Source organism: Neomonachus schauinslandi, chromosome 13, assembly GCF_002201575.2.
Source record: "Neomonachus schauinslandi chromosome 13, ASM220157v2, whole genome shotgun sequence".
Lineage (NCBI taxonomy): Eukaryota > Metazoa > Chordata > Mammalia > Carnivora > Phocidae > Neomonachus > Neomonachus schauinslandi.
In genome coordinates this window covers 87386174-87408174 of record NC_058415.1, presented here as the reverse complement: position 1 = coordinate 87408174, position 22001 = coordinate 87386174, and the positions used below count along the sequence as shown (strand labels likewise).

The window sequence follows — 22001 nt, the reverse complement described above, 5'->3', positions numbered from 1 at the left end:
GGGCAAACAGAGACCCTGTCCTCACGGAGCTCTCTGTCTGGGGTGAGGGAGACAGACGGGCAGCAGATGGGTTTTATCCAGTGTGGTCAGTGCTGTGATGCGGGATGCATGGAGGAGGCACCTTACCCAATCTGCAGGTTGGGGAAGGCTCTCCTCCATACCTCAGTTTAGACCTGAACAATGAGTAAAATTGCTATGGGCTGAGATTCCATTGAGTATGCTAGAAGAGCAAAGTAACTATCAGCTTAAAATGTTGGTACAATTGGGCGCCTGGGTGGCTCAGTTGGTTAGGCGACTGCCTTCAGCTCAGGTCATGATCCCAGGGTCCTGGGATCGAGTCCCGCATCGGGCTCCCTGCTCTGCGGGGAGCCTGCTTCTCCCTCTCCCACTCCCCCTGCTTGTGTTCCCTCTCTCGCTGTGTCTCTCTCTGTCAAATAAATAAATAAAATCTTAAAAAAAAAATGTTGGTACAATAGACAGGAAATCGGGTGTTTTGTAACCATTTAAGCTTATGATGAAAATTTTCCATGTCGATCTAAAAATGCACAGAGGGGATGTATGAGCAAAAACACATGAAGACCTCTCCCGGAAATCATACCCTGCTTAGTAGGCATTGACTCTTCATCCTCCATGTTAACTCTGCATTTAGTGTAAGTAGTTGGTGCCTCCCCCATTCTAGGAAAGGACTTATGTATGGATCCGGAGCTTGGTTCTCTAGCCAGATGGCCTTCTTCCTCTCCACCATCAGCCTCTTTGTTGCCACATCTTCCCTGTCTCCCCACTCTACAGTACTGACCTGTCCTGAGGCTCTCTTCTAGACCCCTTCTTTCTCTCTCCTCTCTCCCTGGGTGAGGGGCCCCAACTTTCTCCCTCAAGACCCTGCATCTGGCTGCACACTGGACATCTCCATTTGGCTATTCTCCAGACATCTCAGCACCCATACAGTCAAACAGAAGCCTTGATTGTTTTCTGCAAACATGTCCCTCACCCATGGTCCTTATCTCAGGAAGTGGACCCATCTTCCACCAGTTGCTTAGACCCAAAGCTAGTGGTTGTCCTGGATTCTTTTCTCCCCCAGCCTCCACTTCCAATCCATCAGCAGGTTGCTGACCCCATGTCTAAAACCTCTCCAAAGCTCTTCAGTCACCATTTCCATCTCCTTGGGCCATCCCTAGTCCAAGCCTCCATCATGGATGGCCACAGTAGCCCCCATAGGGGGTCCCCTGCTTCTGTACTCATCCTCCCTGATCCATACTCCCCATGAGAGAGACAGGTGGTGTTTTCACAACAGATGGGATCATGTCACTCCTGCGTTCAACCTGTCAATGGCTTCCAAAAACCCTTAAGAAAAAATCCACCCTTTTTATTCAGACCGCAAAGCCCTACATGATGTGCCCCTGCCTTCCTCTCAGACCTTCACATCCCACATACTCCCTTGTTCTCAAACCCACAGCTCCGTCTCTCTCCTGAGCATCATGTTCTCTCTGCCTGGACTCTTGCTTCAGAGTCCCACCTGGCAAAGAACTTTCAGGCCTCAGCTTGAAGCCCACCTGCCCTATCTAAAGTAACTCCACTTCCACCCCCCATAGCCCACTGTCCCTATCACCCTGTTTGTGTCCTTGTCTATTGTCCATCTCTCGCACTAGACTGAGAGCTTCAGGAGGGAACTTATCTGTTGTGTCCTGTTTCTCTAATTCTCAGAACTGTGCCACATACACAGTAGATGCTCAATAAATATGATTAACGTTCAAGGATAGCATACTCTCCAATAAGGCGAACTCTGATCTGAGGGCCAGAGATGCCACTATGGACTAAATGTTCTCATCCCCCAAAATTCATATTCTGAATGTGATGGTATTCAGAGGAGGGGCCTTTGGGAAGTGGCTGGGTCAGGAGGATGGAGCCCTTAACATTAAGATGTTAATAACTGGGGAAACTGGGTGAGGGCTATATGGAAACTCTCTGTACCATCTGCAGATTTTCTGTAAATCTAAAATAAAAGGTTTCTTTTGTTAAAAAAAAAAGTAATTTTGTCTGTGCTACTGTCTGATCATCAGTGATGTTGTAAAAATCCTAATCACACAAGCTTTAATTCTTCTAAACTGAAGTTGGTTTGTGAGAGTGTGTAAATTACACTTGATGGGCAGAAATGCTCGAAAGACTGAATGCAACGTATGTGCAATGGATAAATTGTCTATTTTATATCTGTGAAAAGGAGGGAGGATCCCAGGGGCGGGGTGTGAGTGGCAGGAGCTCTGAGCCCTTGATGCTCTGGCATTGTCCTCGTAGAGAGAGAATCTGATTGGCCCAACCTGGGTCAGGTATCTCGACCTTGGATCAACTAACTATGGGCAGGGGTGTTGTTGTGCCAAAGTAGCCCCCAGTTTGTACTATTCTATACATTTCTGTGGCATTTTGTTCCCCTAAAAGTGTGACTAGTTCCTGACTTGCCATTTGGTCATTTATTGTGAAGTTGGCCACTGGAATCCATGGAGGGCGGGAAGATGGCCGTAAGAGTAGAGGACCTCCAAGTCCCCTCACAAAGAGCTCTCTGGGGGACCAAGACACACTGGAGCCCCAGAAGTGAACATAGCCGAGCCCAACACTTGCCCCCCAACTACATAATCATTCTGACACTGCTTTGTGCTCCACTCCTGCTCTTTTAAGAAAGTTTTAAAATTTTTAATAAAACAACTTATATATTTCAAATGGACAAAAATCACTATCATTTACAGTATCTTAGGATACATTGCCTTAGAATGGGAACTTCCAGTACTCTGAGGTCTGCAATATAGATCTAGAAACCTGGATTCTATAGAAAATGAAGACTGTTTAAGTCAGATCAGGGGGGAAGGTAGTGACAGCCAATGGTTCTTTTTTATTAATTGCTGTAATACTGTCCTTCGGTGGCTGAGGGAGTTTCATATTTTCTTTAGATGCCATTAGGCACCAAAACTCTCGTAGGACAGCTTTGATGCTATGCTAATTCTGCCATTTTGCTGGCACTGATGTGGCCTTGGGTGACCACTTCATTAGAACTACTACTCCATTCATATTAATTTTTGCTACAAATCTTACAAAGGGGAGTGATTCTGGGCATTTAGATCCACATTCTATCTTTTTTTTTTTTTTAAAGATTTTATTTATTTATTTGAGAGAGAGAGAGAGTGAGAGAGAGAGTGCAAGAGGGGGTAGGGTTAGAGGGAGAAGCAGGCTCCCTGCCGAGCAGGGAGCCCGATGCGGGACTCGATCCCGGGACTCCGGGATCATGACCTGAGCCGAAGGCAGTCGCTTAACCAACTGAGCCACCCAGGCACCCTCCACATTCTATCTTAAGGCTGTCTGTTCGGGTTTCATAAATTGTCCAAGCCTGCGCTGGCTGCCATCTTCTGTTACTGTCACTGGAAGCCTGGTGCCTTCTTCACCCTCCACCCATCCCCTGGCCCTCATGCTGTACCATTCCCTTTACTCTTTCTATCATCGCTCTGTTGGAGCATTGCTTTCAATGTTTAAATTGTTGACCAAAAACATTCAAAACCACCAGCTTGACTCCTCAAGGCTGTCATAAGTTGAAAGAGCGACCAGAAAAGTCTTGAAAGGGTGTGATTCTGCAGGAGACGGGTCTCGGCTCTCTGGTTTCCCTGCTGGCTGAGATTTTCAGGACCAGAGACAGCGCCCCCACCCCCCCCCACCCCCCAACCCACACCTGTTTCCCGGGGAGCTTTGGATTTGACTGTCAGGAGAGGTGACCCCACCTGATAGACTGGGAACCCACCCGACGCTGGAGAGACCTGGGAAGGGAAGCACTAGAGGGTGCTAGTGAGCTGCTGGTCTGAGGATTCGGAGAGGTCCATTCAAATCCTGACTCTATCACCACCTTTTCGAGCTTCAGAAGGTCACAAAAAATAATGACAACAAAAAAAGTTCAAAAAGGGGCGCCTGGGTGGCTCAGTTGGTTAAGCGACTGCCTTCGGCTCAGGTCATGATCCCAGGGTCCTGGGATCGAGTCCCACATTGGGCTCCCGGCTCAGCGGGGAGCCTGCTTCTCCCTCTGACCCTCTCCTCTCTCATGCTGTTTCTCTCTCGCTCGCTCTCTAATAAATAAATAAATAAAATCTTAAAAAAAAAAAAGTTAAAAAAAAAAAGTTCAAAAAGCCTAGATTATTTAAAATGCCGATTGTTTACATTAAGGCCTCTTCTCACCCAAGTCTTATCAGTGTCTATATTATACAGAAGGGTTCTCCTGGGGGTGCACCGTGGTTGGTGTTTTCCTTCTCTTGTTTGTTACTTTGCATACAATGATACCCCGTTTGTTTCTAGGAAATCTTACAGCTATAGAATATTACATATGCTTTTAAACAGCTTTATTGAGCTAAAGTTGACATGCAACAAACTACACATCTTTAAAGTGTTCAGTTTGATATGTTTTAACATCCGTATACACCCACGAAACCATCACCATGGGGACCATCATTCCCAGAAGATTCCTCTTGTCATTGAAAACCCAGCCATACCACTGCAGGCCGTGTGTCCTTGGCAATCACTTATTTCCACTTGAGTCTCAGATGTTCACTCGTGAATTCTCGGCAGAATGTGTTTAACTGAAAGCTGGCTTCTTCTCCCCCTGGGACCCAGCCACTCCCTTTGACCTCCTGATGGGTGTGGGCTCAAGGGCTGCCAACCCACTTGATAAACAGAACACAGTGGGCAAAGGAAATCCGCTGCCCAGATGGATCACAAACCCAATGCGGGAGAAGATGGTTAATGGATGGCATCCATAGCGACTGTGGGTTTCAAGCTAAAAAAACCACCGGTGCTGGGTTAAGCAGCAAAAGGAAGTGGATCATCAGGCCGGGGGAGACTCACAGTACCTTACCTAAAGTGCAGAGGTTCTGGGGGCCAAGGGAGGGACTTGAGTCAGGCCCAGAGTGCCCGCCTCTCCCCCTCCTTCTCTTTCATCACCTTCCCTCTGTGGATCTGCTCCATTTTCTGCACAGCACCTGGCTTTGTGTGTGCTGCTCCAGACACCCAGAGACCACACACTCACGGTCTTCTTCTCCCCCCTCCACTCTTGACCCCAATTCCAAACTCCAGGGAAGAGATTTGATTGGCCCAGCCTGGGTTATGTGCCCCCTGATCCAGCCAGCTGTGGCCTGGGGTAGGGGCAGCATCCCCTGGTATGGACCATGCAAATGAGAAAAGGACTGCTCCCAAAAAGGGATCCACTTATAGTGCGGATCTCCCAGTGTCCTCCAACCTGGCCCCCATGTTTGCCCCGCCATTCTCACTCTGCCCAACAGCGCTGCTCAGCCCCGTCCCAGACCTAGGTCCTTTCATTCATTCACTCAACCAGAGAATTCTTTCTTACTCAGCATTTTGTTCTACTCAGACCTTCAACAGATTGGATGAGGCCCACCCACATGGGGGAGGGCAATCTGCTTTACTCATTTTACCATTCAAATGTTAATCTCACCCAGAAACTCCCTCACAGACCCACCCAGAAACAATGTTTAACCAAACATATGGGCATCTCATGACCTAATCCAGCTAACACATAAAATTAACATCATACCCTTCAAAAGAGACGAAGTTTGACCCTTCTCTTTGCACCCTTCAGGCTTGTGACTGCTTTGCACATGGTGGAGAAGGGGGGTGTCTTGTCAGGAATAGCAAAGGGGCTCAGATTTCACCCTGCTTGCAAATTCACATGCTGGCCTTCCAGTTTCACAGAGGCTGTCAAAGACATGAGCTTCCTAGGTCAGAGATGGGGACTTTATTACTCATGGCACAGGTGTCAATAAATATTTGTGAAATGAATGAATGGTTGGATCCTCTGCAGTCCTAAGCTACATACCCAGGAAATGGCAGTCAACCAGATCTTTGGGGGGAGCAAAAGCCCCCCAAAGTCAGTTAAAGATATAAGGTAGAAGACAAGACCAATTTGGCAAATACCTGGCAAAGTTAAGGTGTGTGTGCCCTGTGACCCAGAAATTCCACTCTTCAAGCCTTTATCACATTATGGCACATGAAGAAAATGAACGTATGAGTACATCCCACTGGGGTCAGTGGAGGGGCTGCTGGATGAGGTGACTGGGCTCAGGGCTCTGGCTGCCCTGGCCTCTTCCTAGCTGCCCACCTGCAGCCCATTCATAGCATGGAGGGTATAAAGCCCAGCCCTAGAGGGACTCATACATGTGCACAGGAGATGCATTTGAGGATGTTTGTTGAGGCTCAGTTTGTAATATTAAAAATTGGAATCAAGCCTAATTTCCCATGATGAGGGGAGTGGATAAGCAAACCATTGTCTAGTTCTATAGTGGAATATTCTGTGGCAGATAAAAATGGATGAACTGAAACTATGTGTATGAATGTCTGTAAATCTCAGGAACCAGAGTTGAGTGGAAATAATGAAAGGATATGGCACAGCACACCATTTATTTATCTATTAAAAATGCACATGTGCTCCAACTTCAAGCTCTATTACAAAGATGTAATAATCAAAACAGTATGGTACTGGCACAAAAATAGACACATAGATCAAGAAAACAGAACAGAAAACCACAATTATATGGTCAATTAATCTTCGACAAAGGAGGAAAGAAGATGGAATGGGAAAAAGACAGTCTCTTCACAAATGGCGTTGGGAAAACTGGACAGCTACATGCAAGAGAATGAGACTGGACCAGTTTCTTACACCACATACAAAAATAAACCCAAAATGGATTAAGGACCTACCTGTGAGGCGCGCCTGGGTGGCTCAGTCGTTAAGCGTCTGCCTTCAGCTCAGGTCATGATCCCAGGGTCCTGGGATCGAGCCCCGCATTGGGCTCCCTGCCCGGCGGGAAGCCTGCTTCTCCCTCTCCCACTCTCCCTGCTTGTGTTCCTTCTCTCACTGTGTCTCTCTCTGTCAAATAAATAAATAAAAATCTTTTTAAAAAATTAAAAAAAAAAAAAAAGGACCTACCTGTGAGCCCTGAAACCATAAATCCTAGAAGAGAGCACAGGCAGCAATTTCTCTAACATCGGCTATAGCAACATTTTTCTAGATATGTCTCCTGAGGAAGGGAAATAAGAACAAAAATAAACTATTGGGACCACATCAAAATAAAGCGTCTGCACAGCAAAGGAAACAGTTGATAAAACTAAAAGGCAACCTACGGAATGGGAGAAGATATTTGCAAATGACATATCGGACAAAGGTTAGTGTCCAAAATATATAAAGAACTGATACAACTCAACACCCAAACCCCAAATAATCTGATTTAAAAATGGGTGGAAGACATGAACAGACATTTCTCCAAAGAAGACATCCAGATGGCCAACAGACACACAAAAAGATGCTCAACATCACTCATCACCAGGGAAATGCAAACAAACAAACAAACAAACAAAAAACAGTGAGATACCACCTCACACCTGTCAGAATGGCTAAAATCAACAACACAAGAAATGATAAGTGTTGGCGAAGATGTGGAGGAAAAGGAACCCTCATGCTCTGCTGGTGGGAATGCAAACTGGTGTAGCCACTGTGGAAAACAGTATGGAGGCTTCTCAAAGAGTTAAAAATAGAACTATCCCTACAATCTAGTAATCACACTACTGGGTGTTTACCCCCAAAATATAAAAACACTAATTCAAAGGGATACAGGCACGCCTATGTTTATTGCAGCATTATTTACAAGAGCCAAATTATGGAAGCAGCCCACGTGTCCATCTATTGATGAATGGATAAGGAAGATGTGATACACACACACTGGAGTATTATCCAGCCATAAAAAGGAATGAAATCTTGCCATTTGCAACAACGTGGATGGATCTAGAGTATTATGCTAAGCAAAATAAGTTAAAGACAAATACCATATGATTTCACTCATATGTGGAATTTAAGAAACAAAACGAACAAGCAAAGGGAAAAATAAGAGAGGGACAAACCAAGAAACGACCCTTAACTATAGAGAACAAACTGCTGGTCACCAGAGGACAAGTGGGTGGGGGGATGGGCGAAACAGGTGATGGGGATTAAAGAGAACACTTACGATGAACACAGAGTAACGTAAAGAATTGTTGAGTTGGGCGCCTGGGTGGCTCAGTTGGTTAAGCGTCTGCCTTCAGCTCAGGTCATGATCCTGGAGTCCCTGGATCGAGTCCCGCATCGGGCTCCCTGCTTGGCAGGGAGTCTGCTTCGTCCTCTGACCCTATCCCCTCTCATGTGTTCTCTCTCTCTCAAATAAATAAATAAAATCTTTAAAAAAAAAAAAAAGGAATTGTTGAGTCACTATATTATACACCTGAAATTAATAAAATGCTGTATGTTAACTAACTGGAATTAAAAATTGTAATAAAAATGCGCATGTGCTACACGTCGTTTATGGATACATACACGTTTAAAGTAAAAACGAAACATGACAAGGAATTGATAAACCCCAATTTCGGCATGGAGATGCCTTTTGGGGAGGAAGGTCAAAGGGAGGGGGCTTGGAGCTTTCCTTATACAGAGAGCAGAAGGAACTACTGTAGCAAAATGTTATTTCCTTCAATGAAATCGTTTATACTTAAATACTAGAGTTAGGGTGGCCTCCAGAGAGGTAGCTTGAACACATCTGGAGAATCTAGTAACCTGAAGAATGTTGTATTTTTGTCCAAGAGAGAAGGGCCAGAAGGCGTTCATTTCCCCAAACCTTGCCTCTCACCTGGAGGCTCGGCAGAGAGGCTGGTGTAGTTCCCAACTCTAACCACTAGATGGTGCCAGCAACCTGAACCAAGGAAGAAGCGATTTTTTTTTTGCAAGACAAAGCAGAGGAGAGAATGTATCTGAGAGCAGGAGAGGCAGGTAGAGGTAGAAAAGAGCGCCCAGGTAACAAAAGGACCCCTAGCTGACGCAGCAATACCATTCACAGGTATTGATGAAGTGTCTATTTCTTAATACTTGAAATTATCCAAGATGCAGTTCTTCGGCATTAACAAGGGGTGGAGCTCCCACCCCCACGTCTGACTGATATCATTTCACTCCTGTCCACTGAATGACCCAGAGGTGTATGTACCCTCTGGAAGGGGGAGTGATCCGTTTTTTAGTCTCAAGTGTCTGGACTTCGGCATAAAGGCCCTAAGTTCACATCCTGGCCCTGCTTCTGACCAGCTGTGTGACCTTGGGTTAATGTCTTAACCTCTCTGGGCCTCAGTTTTCTGATCTGCCAACTGGGGATAATAATAGTACCTACTCTGGACTGTTACAAGGGTTAAATGAGATTACATACATGGAGCCCCTGGCACACAGTAGGCCTTTGCCAAACGGAAGAAACATTAGGTGCTAATGCCCACACCACTCTAAAGTAAGTATTTCCAGGGAGTGAGCATGAGGTGTCAAGCCAGCAACACAGTGAACAAAGTTTAATGCTCTCCTGAGGGATCAAGATATTCCCAAGCACCCAGCCATGGGGAAAGAGAGTAGTTAGATATGTGATGAACGTGTAAAAGATGCAGCTGGAGACCCCAAGGGTGGGGGAATGACACCATTCTTTCCTTCTTTTACTCCTTAGACAAGTATTAGGAGGCCAGCTTCCTTTGTAGGCCATGAGACACCGTGGTGAGTAAGACACACTGCCCCACCCCCACCCCAGGGACGCACAACCCAGTTGGGGCAGAACAAACCTGTGAGGGTTTGGGGGCAAAGGGTGTGAGGTCAGGGATTAGATCATGAGTCCGAATCATGAGGCCCCGTGTGTCCAGCAGAGGTGGGCAGGCCTGTCAAAAGTAAGTCTCTTTGAAACAAAACAAAACACTATTTGTCAATATGTTCTAGCCCAGTGACATTTTAAAATAACATTATGAAGCATATTTGCATATCATGTAGCTCACCCTTTTCATGGGTGCAATTCAGTGATTTTTAATAAATTTACCAGGTTATGCATCCATCACCATTAATCAGCTTTAAACCAGTTCATCTCCCCAGTATGCTCCCTCCTGGATATTTACTGTTATTTCCTGTCCCCACCCCAGGCAACCACATCTACTTTCTGTCTCTATGGCTTTGCCTTTTCTGGATATTTCACGTAAATAGGTCAATAACGTATGGTCTCTTGTGTCCAGCTTCTTTTCCTGAGCACCATATTTTCAAGGTCATTCATGTCATAGCATGTATCTGTAGACTACTCCTCTTTATTGCTGACTAGTATTCCATTATAAGGACATTTAGGTTGTGTCCCATTTCTGTCTGATCTACCAAATTTTAACCTAGGGCCAGGGGGTGGACTTCACACATTCTGTCAGCTTCTTGACATGACATGCACAGTGAGTGTGTGTGATTTTTATGGGAGGAGTTCTGTAATTTCCACAGACTCTCCAAGGGTACGATGACCATCCTCCCATATACAGAAACACGACTCTGGACTAAGTGAAGTTGGTTCAGTCTAAATTAGGTGGAGTTATTTATCGTTCTGGTCAAAAAATGTGGGCCTTTGGGTGGGGACATTGCTCAGAGCATCTCCTGGTGGAAGCTGGAGGACAGTGGCCAGCAATGACCAAACAGACATGATCCTGAACCCATGTCCAGGCTGCACCGGCCCAGCAAGGATGGGGGGTAGGTGGTTCTAGAAGTGTGCTTGTGGCAGTTCTTCCTGGGGACAGCATTAAGAAGAACGCCAAGGTTCCCAGGCTAGCCCACCACATGTGTTAACACCCAACCCTGTGCCCCAAGTGGGGGGATTCAGGGGAAAGAGAGAGAAGGGGGAGAAAAGTTCCCAACCCCGTTCCTAATACAAGAAAGCAAGAGCCTCCTTCTTAGAAAATTGGTAGCATTTTATTTGGGGGGAAAGAATCTGAACCTACAGAAAAATGGAAAGACTACTACGAAAAACCACTACGACAAATTCATGTGTCCCTCGCATGGATCCACCCAGTGTGAATGTTCTCCCATTGAGCCACCTCTCTATCCCTTTTGCTGACCCATCTGAAAGCACTTTGCAGACATCTAAATTAAACTTTAACCCTAAACCCTTCATTGTGTATTGCCTACGGTTAAGGACAATGCCTATAAAACCACAAACCACTACCCTGCACAATTAAATTTCAATATAATAATATTATCAATTATACCCCACATTCAAATTCCTCCAATTACCCCCAGTACTGTCTTTTAGAGGTTTTGGGTTTTTTTTAACCCAAGATCTAATCAAGGACTAGGCCTTGCATTTGGTTGTCATGGAAGCCAGATTTGGAACTGAACCAAAATTAATGAAAATTGCTAGCCTGTGTGAGAACTTGAAGGGCCCAGGCGTGGGAGGGAAGGACGGCGCAGAGGGCATCTCGGGGACCCTCAGAACAGCTTGGTGGGGGCTGCTGCCCACGTTTATAGAGGAAAGGTGGGAGGTAGTGTCCTTATCAGAGAGCTGAGCTGCCATCGCCCGGGTGTGGTAGATGAGAAAAAGCCGCAAAGCCTTGCCCCAAGTCCTCCGGCTTGAGAGTGGGGAAGCTGGGATTTGAACCCACTCTGGCTGACTCTGATCAAACCAAACGCACAATCCGGTGGCGCCGCTGGGGCGAAGCCAAGACGCAGGACCCCAGGGTGCGCGGATCCGGGGTGCGCGGTTCCAGGGCACAAGGCTTGGGCCCTGGCTCCCTGCGCGGTTTCCTGGGGTTTGGGGGGGGGGGGGGCGTCTCTCCTCCACCTGAGATCTCACATAAGTTTTTTGAAAGAGCCTGAACAACGGAAAGAAGGGTCTAACCGTGGAGGTGGGGAGCCTTAGGCTGCCACTCGTGCTTCCTTTGACGTTTAAATAATAAAATCAAAAGCACCATAATGTGCGCGTATATTTTTAAATATTTTTTTTTAAATCACAGAAACAGGACATGTGCCTGAAGAAAATGAGAAAATACACAAGCAAAAATAAGCCAAAATGTCACATCCCCACCGCCCAGACATCATAGCTGTTCAAATGCTAGACTTCCAGATCTTTCACCAGGCAGGTGCTTACCCAGGTTAGGGCTTTGTTTTCCGGACTGAGACCCCACACGACAGGATCACTGGATGAGGAGGTGCTGCAGCTTTATAGGAGAATGTCCATTGTTCCCCGGAGGGGCCGATTTGATGATCTTGATGTGCTTTCATGTGGGGGACCAAACAAAATACACTGTTTTATGACCTGCTTTAATCTGCCAGTGATTTCCATGTTTCCATTTCAGACAATTCTCATCTTACTTAAAGCAAGATTTTATTTAAGATTTCCCAGTTAAGGGCGCCTGGGTGGCTCAGTTGGTTAAGTGACTGCCTTCGGCTCAGGTCATGATCCTGGAGTCCCGGATCGAGTCCCACATCGGGCTCCCTGCTCAGCGGGAAGTCTGCTTCTCCCTCTGACCCTCCCCCCTCTCATGCTCTCTCTCTCTCCTTCTCTCTCTCAAATAAATAAAATCTTTACAAAAAAAAAAAGAAAAAAGATTTCTCAGTTAACCCCACCCTGTTTTTCATAGCTGGTTTGTGCATACTGGCATTCAAGCGGGGCGTGCATGACATCTGATTGTATGTCCTTGGGGTTCTAAGCTAGTGTGCCCCCTTTTTGTGACAGTGACCTGTCGGAGAGATGGAGCCAGGTGTTCCAGGGAAAGCCCCACCCCCTAGATTTGTCCCTTGCTGCCTTTTGGTGTGATGGAATGTATTCCTCCATCCCCCATATTTCCTCTAAACGGGAAGTTAAAGCAAGGCTGGATGGTGTGAAATATGAGACCCTGATTAAAATCTCCCACAATCCGGGAGTGCCAGGGTGGTGCAGTCGGTTGAGCTGGTTTCGGCTTGGGTTTTAAACTCCGGGCCACGGTATCGAGCCCCAAGTCGGGCTCTGCACCCAGCGAGGAGTCTGCTTGAGGCTCTCTCTCCCTCTCCCTCTGCCCCTCCCCACATGCTCATGTGCTCTTTCTCTCTCAAATAGATAAATAAATCCTTAAAAACTATATAAATAAATAAAATCTCCCACAATACAGAAGTGTGTAATTAAGGAGAGATGGTCAGTCCCCCACCTTTCTGGTCCTTCTCCCCAGAGATGCCCAGTTACTGGCTGGCTGTCCCGACTTCCAGACCTTTTTCTCTGCTTCTACAAATGGATGGCTGTTTATTTCTTTTTTTTTTTTTAAGATTTTATTTATTTATTTGAGAGAGAGAATGAGATAGAGCATGAGAGGGTCAGAGGGAGAAGCAGACTCCCTGCCGAGCAGGGAGCCCGATGTGGGACTCAATCCCGGGACTCCAGGATCATGACCTGAGCCGAAGGCAGTCACTTAACCAACTGAGCCACCCAGGCGCCCCGGATGGCTGTTTCTATGTGTGGATATTTGCTGTTGTTTGTACAAAAAAAAGGCGGGGTGATGGATACTATAGCTATTGTTCTGGAACTTTTTTAAAAAATGTGACCACCTCTCCCTAGTTTGGCCATCACTCCACGTCTTGATAGTGAACCTCTGTCAATATAACCTAAAATCACATTAATTTTGCTGACTAAAAGCCATACTTCTTTTGTGTATAAGCTGCTGTTAGTTCGTGGCAAGTGTGGAGGACCTAAATGCAAATTCTGTGGACCAGATAGCATCGAACTTACTCAACAGACTTTCAACTCCTCCCCCCACCCCCATCCCTACCAGCCCTTCCCCTAATGCAATCCCCTCCTGGTTCCCATTGCTCTGGGGATGAAGTTCAAACCTCTTGCCTGGCCCTGCTTCCCTGCTCCGTACCCCTCCGTACCTTTGCAAGTTCTGTGCTCTCTGCAGTACCCCTCCCCCCCCACCCCCACCCCGAGCTCCAACGGCTCTGGCTGTCTCCGGCTCTAGAAGAAAAGTCGCTACAAACAGGTGATCACTGGTTTCAGGCCAAGGTTATGGGCAAGCATTTTCAGTGTGTGCACCCCTTCAGGATTGAGTGGATCCCGCTGAACAAGAGGGCCCCTCTTCCTACCCTGCTCTCCATCCCAGACCGGGCATTCCAGGCAGGGCGTGGCAGCCATCTCCCTAGCTCCCTGTCTCCTTTGCCACCGTGTCTCCAGGACCCGGGACAGGGCCTGGCACAGAGTTGGCACTCACGGAAGGAATGGACGAACCCAAGAATGAACACTGGCAGTCCTGCCAATAGAGACAACCTTGTTGGCAATGGGAAGCCAAAGTCTTTAGGACACGCTCTGATCCAGAAATTCTACTTGTAGGAAAATTCATCTGCATGCACACAGACGCTCGTCTTGGCATTGTTTATCCTATGCGCTGGGAACAATTTACATGTCCAGAGATTGGTTAAACAGAGAACAGGATGCTGATCTTTTCTTCCAAGTCAGCGTTTTTTCCAGTCTTCCCTCCCACCGCAGTAAATTGCACCCCTACCTACTCAGCTATTCGAGGCAGATCTGGGCCATTGGGATTTTCTTTCTTTCTTCCTCCTCTTCTTCTTCTCTTCTTCCTCCTCCTCTTCTTCTTCTTCTTCTTCTCCTCCTCCTCCTTCTTCTTTTTTAATGAAATCTACCCAAATGGAGACAGAAATTTCTCAGCACCCAAGAAGTTCCCTCATGTCCTACCCCCCTCTGCCCAGAGATAACCACTATTCCGACTGCTCCTGTCGTTCTTGTTTTCACACTTCCTGTGTCTCTAAACCAGACAGCCAGCCCGCCCCCCGAGGCCTGCTGGTTCTCTGTTGCAGTTCTTCTCAGGCCCCATCACCTCTCCTCTGGGCAACAGCACCAGCTTCCTCCCTGGTCCCCTCCCCCTGAGCAGCCGGAGCCGGGACAGAACAGAAGACTGGCCTTGACCTCAGCAGAGGTGAGGATCTCTGTCTGCCCGGCATCTGGGCAGACAGACGTCAGAGGGCTGAGGGGCAGGCGAGGGGGGCCACCCGGCGGGGCCTGCGGTTTGAGTGAAGAAAGCGGTTGCATCAAAATGGAGAGCCTGACCACAGCCTGGGGCCTGTCTCTGCCTGAGTCATGCTAGAGAGACAGGGAGGGGAAGGCAAGAACCTGAAGCCCCTCGGATCTCAAGCTGGCCAAGGCCTTGGGTGTGACGTCTCTGACGTCATCACTGATGAGCTCAGGCTGTGGTGCCTGGGGACAGGGTGAAGAGGCAGGAGGGAGGAGGGCTGGGGCTGGCCCAGCGGAACCCCAGGCCTGGGTTGGAGAGAGGTCACGGGGTGGAGATGGGGTTGGAGAGAGGTCACGGGGTAGACAGCTCCAAACCACTCCCAAGGTCAGGATGCCTCCGACATGAGTCCTGTGTCCCCGGCACCCAGCACTGGACCTGGCACACTAGTGTGTTCAGGGCTCAAGAGTTGAAGGGATGAATGAGCCAGAAAGGCACCCCTGCTGGGCACTCCAGTCCCCCACTTTCATTCTAAAACCTTCAGAAATGGCCGTGCTGGGACCTCCCGCGTCCCTGGTTCCCACGAGGACTCACCCTGGCATTGTGGTCCCAAGCCTGCCCTTTTCACAGGCTCTGGTGTGTGGCTCAGTATGTGCAGAGCTGGGGGGTGACTGAAAGCTAGGTGCAAATCTGGCATCCAGCCAGGAGGAAGAAGCATTTTTTTTTAAAAGATTTATTTATTTATTTGAGAGAGCGAGAATGAGAGAGAGTACATGAGAGGGGGGAGGGTCAGAGGGAGAAGCAGGCTCCTCGCCGAGCAGGGAGCCCGATGCGGGACTCAATCCCGGGACTCCAGGATCATGACCTGAGCCGAAGGCAGTTGCTTAACCAACTGAGCCACCCAGGCGCCCGGAAGAAGCATTTTTTCCCCCTTCAGGATAATGTTGTGCAAGTGCAATTCAGAGGCCCAGAACTGCTGTCCTCCGGATGGGATAAGAGAGTCAGGGCCTCCCAGGATCGTCATACTCGGTCACCTGGGTTCCTGGCTGCAGCTTGTGCTCGGGGTGGTGGGGACAGCAAGGGACCTATCTGGTTCTTTCCAGGCTCCAAGTTCAGAACAATTCGGGGACACCCCTCCCCTGGAGCCCCGTGCTCTGTGAGGAGCCCTCGATTACAGCACACAGGCTACTGCCTGCAGCAGTGACATGGCCCGTCCAGACCGAAACCCGGTGGCCCTGGGGGGGTCAGGGCATCCAACCTGGCCCAGGGGGGATCAGCCCGAGGGCTCTCCACACCTGCCCCAGGCGGAGCCCCCTCCCAGTCAAGCCCCCCTCCCCTGGGCTCCCTGAAGGGTCTCCTCACACACACCCGTCATGTCTGTGTACCTGGTGCTGCGGTTGAGCACAGAAAGGGATTCACTCATCTGAACCTCAGTGTCTTCATCTTGAAAATGGGGATAATAATAGACCCACCTCCTAGGACTGTTATAAGAAGACACTGAGCTAATATGGATAAAGCTTGGGGCACAGTGTCTGGCGGGTATAAAGTTTGGTAGTATTGTTAATTTGGTTACATAATAATTGTTATTTTATCACCACGTTTTACTGCCCTGCTCACGTTCCCCGCTGCCCGGTCCAGGAGGGAAGAACCTGTCCTCCTTTGCCAGGTCCTGTGTTTGTCTTGGACAAGTTTGTGCCTGCTTAACCCCGGGCGCTGGGCCCCCTCCCCAGAGCCTTGGTTGGTGTCTTCCCTCTGCCTCCAGCATGCTCAGCAGTGACATCCCCCACCCCCACCCCAGAGGCCTCTGATGGGTCCATGTAGTCAGAGTGGCGTCTGGTAGGAAACACACAGTGTGGAGGGGTTGCTGTCTGCAAGGGGCTCATCTGGGGCAATACTGTGCGCCTCCGTGTCAGGGAGGGCCTGACTCTTAGGACAAGGTGAGAGCAGGGAGGCCTTCACGGGAGAGGAGTTAGGGTTGGGGGGACTGGACAGGGAAGCGGTTAGAGGCTTGCACAGGAAGTGTCGTCTTACCCTCCAGTACCTAGAAAACAAGCGGGATCCAAAATGGCCTTCGGTGGGGCCTTGGCTGCCGGCGGCCCCCAGCGCCCTGCAGAGCCACTGAGGGACCTGGGCTAACTAACTCTGGTTCATGGTAGTCGGCTCCTTCTGTTGTCACTAGGGCAGAGCCGCTCTGGGGACTCTGGGATAGAGGGGCTTACGGTGAGGATGCTCGTGGGACAAGGGGAACCTCTTGGGCGGGTTGTGGGAACACAGGTGAGGATCCCAGGGCTGGCCAGGACCAGAAGCAGAGTCGCGGAGGGGTTTATTTGTCAAGGTTCTCTGCGCTGCTCCCGCTGCTCACAGCCTCACCCCTGCCCCCGCCCCGGGGTGCTGAGCTCAGCCTACGCCCACGCCCACATCCACGTCCACCCTTCCATCGCCATCTGGGTATCTTCTTTTTTTTTTTTTAAAGATTTTATTTATTTATTCATTAGAGACAGAGAGAGAGAGAGGCAGAGGGAGAAGCAGGCTCCCAAGGAGCAGGGAGCCCCATGCGGGACTCGATCCCAGGACCCTGAGATCATGACCTGAGCCGAAAGCAGACGCTTAACCATCTGAGCCACCCAGGCGCCCCCTCTGGGTATCTTCTTTTTTTTTTTTTTTTTTTTTTTTAAGATTTTATTTATTTATTTAACAGAGAGATAGCGAGAGCAGGAACACAAGCAGGGGGAGTGGGAGAGGGAGAAGCAGGCTTCCTGCCAAGCAGGGAGCCCCATGCGGGAGTCGATCCCAGGACCCTGGGATCATGACCTGAGCCAAAGGCAGACGCTTAACGACTGAGCCACCCAGGCGGCCCCTCTGGGTATCTTCTGTTCACACCCGAGGAGCACCTGCTCCCGCGTAGCTCTCGCGCTGTTGCGTTCCCTGGCTGTTGGCCTCCCATTGGCGGCCTGTAGTCGGGAGCTCTCCACTGTCCAATTAGCTAAGGCCGTAGTGGTCAGACCCAGGAATTGCCGGGGGCTGCTGGGTTGGTGGAGGTGTGTCTAGCTGTGTTTGGGGGGCTACAGGGGGACCCCTTACAGGGGCTCAGGCCTTGTCCCCTACACCCACCCTCTGGCTTCCAACCCGCTAATCACGTTCCCAGATGATCCAGCAAAAGCCCCCATTTCTCCTCTATACTTCTCACCTGATACACACACATCATTACGATCCTTATCCTGTAGTGAAGTAATGCGTTTTTTTACCAGTCTCCACCCGCCTGGACTGATAACTCACAGAGAAGGGGTGGGGATGGACCGTCACACATGCATCTCCAGCCCCTGGGCTCTGCCTCTGGAATGAAACGGGCGTGGCTGAATCTCAGTTGTTAAAACAACAGCGGCAGTGATAGTTTACATTTAATGCCAGGCCCAATTCCATGTGTCACCTGGCTTATCTCAGGAATCCTCGAAGGAAGGTCTATCATCACGCCCATTTCAGAGATGGAGAAAGCGAGGCTCGGAGAGGCCAAGTATGGTGCTCAGTTAGGAGGCAGTGGTAGCCCACAGTAACCAGGCACTGGTTCGGGCCTTGGGCTCCTCCCAGCTCCTCAGCTGCCAGCCATGGGTGGGGGTTGGGGGGGGCAGGTTACTTGGTCTCTCCAGGCCTCAGTTTCCCCTTCTCCAAAAGTGGGGTAAGAAGGGGCGCCTGGGTGGCTCAGTCGTTAAGCGTCTGCCTTCGGCTCAGGTCGTGATCCCAGGGTCCTGGGATCGAGCCCCGCATCGGGCTCCCTGCTCCTCGGGAAGCCTGCTTCTCCCTCTCCCACTCCCCCTGCTTGTGTTCCCTCTCTCGCTGTGTCTCTCTCTGTCAAATAAATGAATGAAATCTTTAAAAAAAAAAAAAAAAGGTAAGAAGATTCATCATATGAGTCGGTCACAGAAAAAAATCGGCGCTTTTCAAACTGTAAAACTCAACCCCGGGTCGTCATTATTATCCCAGATGGGAGGAGGAGTTCTGCTGTTCTTTCAGCAATAAATTGGGCTTTGCAGACTTGACCTTTAAGTCCAGCTTGCTCGGAATCACCCCACGAGTTGGGCACATACCTCAAGGACAGCTCTGACATCTTGATTTACAGGTCGTGGGATCGGAACTAAAAGGCATACGCGTTTCATCTGAGGTTCTAATCACATCTGTGACCTTTGCGCCATGTGTCTTAAAGAAATAAAAAGCCAGAAGGTTCTAGAAGACTTTATTGCACAGCAAGAGGTAAATGACATTAGCCCAACTCTTTATGGAGAGTGGCACCGTCCACCATGGCAGCCACCACCAGATGTGGGCCTTGAGCTCCCCCAACGGGCTGCCTCCAAACTGAGATGCTCCAGGCCTGCAAAATTCATACTGATTTTTAAAGACTTAATATGAAAAAAAAAAAAAGTAAAATCTCTCATTCATAATTTAAAAATATTAACTACATGTTAAAATAATACTTTTGATATATTGGGTTAAAAAAATAGATTATTAGAGTAGGCTGGATAATATCCCAAAGATACCAGTTCCTAATTCCTGGAAGCTCTAAGTCTTAACCTTACAGGGAAAACAGAACTTTCTTTGCCAGTGTGATGCGGTTACAGCTCTTGAGATGGAGAGATTATCCTGGATTATCCAGGTAAACCCTAAATGCGATCACATGTATCTTTATAAGTGAGAGGCCAAGGGAGATTTACACAGACACCTGGAGAAGAAGAGGAAGCAGGGTGGAGGTAGAGACTGGAGCAATGTGGCCACAAGCCAAAGAATGCTGGCATCACCAAGAGCTGGAGGGGGCAAGGAACAGAGTCTCCCCTTGACGCTGTGGCGGGGAGCGCAACTCTGCCAGCACCTTGGTTTTGGACTTGTGGCCTCCAGAATTGTGAAAGACTGCATTTCTGTTCTTTTAAGTCACTGAGTTTCTGGTAACTTGACGATCTTTTTTTTTAAAGATTTTATTTTTTTTTAAGTTTTTTTTTCTTTTTAAAGATTTTATTTATTTATTCGTCAGAGAGAGAGAGAAGAGCACAAGCAGGGGGAGCGGCAGGCAGAGGGAGAAGCAGATTCCCCGCTAAGCAAGGAGCCCAATGTGGGACTCGATCCCAGGACCTTGGGATCATGACCTGAGCAGAAGGCAGATGCTTAACCGACTGAGCCACCCAGGCATCCCAAAAGATTTTATTTTTTTATTTATTTGAGAAAGAGAGCACATGTGGGGAGCAGGGTCAGAGGGAGAAGCAGACTACCCGATGAGCAGGGAGCCCGATGTGGGGCTCGATCCCAGGACCCTGAGATCATGACCTGAGCCAAAGGCAAACACTTAACTGACTGAGCCACCCAGGCGCCCCCGTAGATTTATTTCCAAATCGGCAGTATCAGCTTAATAAATCTTCAGTCTTCAGCTGGATTGTATTAAGTAAGCACTCTCTGGAGATCCAACCAGGAGCTACACATGTTCTGTGGACACAGAAAAACACCTCTAAAAACACGAGAAGGCATGTGTGAGTGTCCTCGGGCTGCTATCACAAATGACCACAGACTGGGTAACTTAAAACAACAGAACTGCATCGCCTCATGGTCCTGGAGGCCAGAAGTCTACAATCAAGGTGCTGGCTGGGTTGGTTCCTTCCGGAGGCTCCAAGGAAGATCCGAGTGGCTCTCTTCTGGTGGCTGCCGGGAAGCCTTGGCATTCCGCAGCGTGTGGCCACATTGCCCCAATCTCTGCCTTCCTCGTCACATGGCCTTTTCCTCTGTATGTCTGAGTCTCCCTCCCCTTCCTTTCAGAGACACGGGTCATTGCATTCAGAGTCCACTTTCAGCAATGGTCTCATCTCAAAGTCCTCAACTTAAGTATCTCTGCAAAGACCCTGTCCTGTGATGCTTAATTTCATGTGTCAACCTGACAGGCCATGGGGCACCCTGATGAAACATTATTTCTGGGTGTGTCCAGATGAGATAGCATTTGAATCAGCAGACCCGAAGACCAAGAAGATTGCCTTCTCCAGGGTGGGTGGGCATGAGCCGATCTGCCCAGAGTGAATGGAACGAAGAGCAGACTGCCTCACTGCGGAGCTGGGACATCTCTTCCCATTTTCTCCCACCCTTGGACTGGGATTCACACCATCAACTCCCCTGGTTCTCAGGACTTTGGACTCAGACTAAATTACATCACTGGCCTTCCTACATCTCCAGTTTGCAGATGGGAGAGCGTGTGTGGGACTTCTCAGCCACTATAATTGCATGAGTGATGATATATGTTTTGTTTTTCTGGAGAACCCTGACTAGTTCAGACCCTATTTCCAAGTGAGGCCACATTCACAGATACCCATGGGTTAGGACTTGGACATATCTTTTTGGGGGACACTGTTCAGTACACTATAAGCCTGTTACCTGGGTCTGTGGTAGAGGCCAGACTGCAGAGGGTGTGGGCCTCGCAACTATGTGGTCATGGGTTCGATCCCTCCACTCGTGACCTCTTTACTATGGTTGCTTCTCTCCCACAAGCCTCAGGAATCCGCTCTGACAACTGGAGGTAAGGGACTTACCCTGCAATGTTGGCGTGAGACCACTTACTAGCAATGTGACTGGGTGAGTTACTCAACTACTCCTTATCTCAGTTTTCTCATCTGTGATGTGGGAAGAATCATAGTACCTATCTCAACCGGATGCTGAAGATTGTTATCATTTCCCAGGGACGTGGTGAACATTATACAAGTGTTGTTTTCTTCCTTCCTTTCTTCCTTCCTTCCTTCTTTCTATTTTTTTTTAAGATTTTATTTATTCATTTAAGAGAGACAGGAAGAGCCCAAGAGGGGGTAGGGGCAGAGGCAAAGGGAGAAGCCCAGGACCCTGGGATCATGACCTGAGCCGAAGGCAGATGCTTAGCTGAGTGAGCCACCCAGGAGCCCCTCTTTCTTTCTTTTTTAAGTCATCTCAACCCGCAGTGTGGGGCTCGAACTCAAGATCCCGAGATCAAGAGTCGCATGCTCCACCGACTAAGCCAGCCTGGTGCCCCTATACAAGTGTTGTTAAAAAAAAGGGGGGGGGGGCGCCTGGGTGGCTCAGTCCTTAAGCGTCTGCCTTCGGCTCAGGTCATGATCCCAGGGTCCTGGGATCGAGCCCCGCGTTGGGCTCCCGGCTTGGCGGGAAGCCTGCTTCTCCCTCTCCCTCTGCCTGCCGCT

General features: G+C 48.9%; 1 pseudogene; it reads right to left on the bottom strand.

The window, feature by feature from the left end:
• Positions 1-2881: 2881 nt before the first annotated feature.
• Positions 2882-3481, bottom strand: LOC110581643 (annotated as a pseudogene).
• Between the last annotated feature and the right edge of the window lie 18520 nt (positions 3482-22001).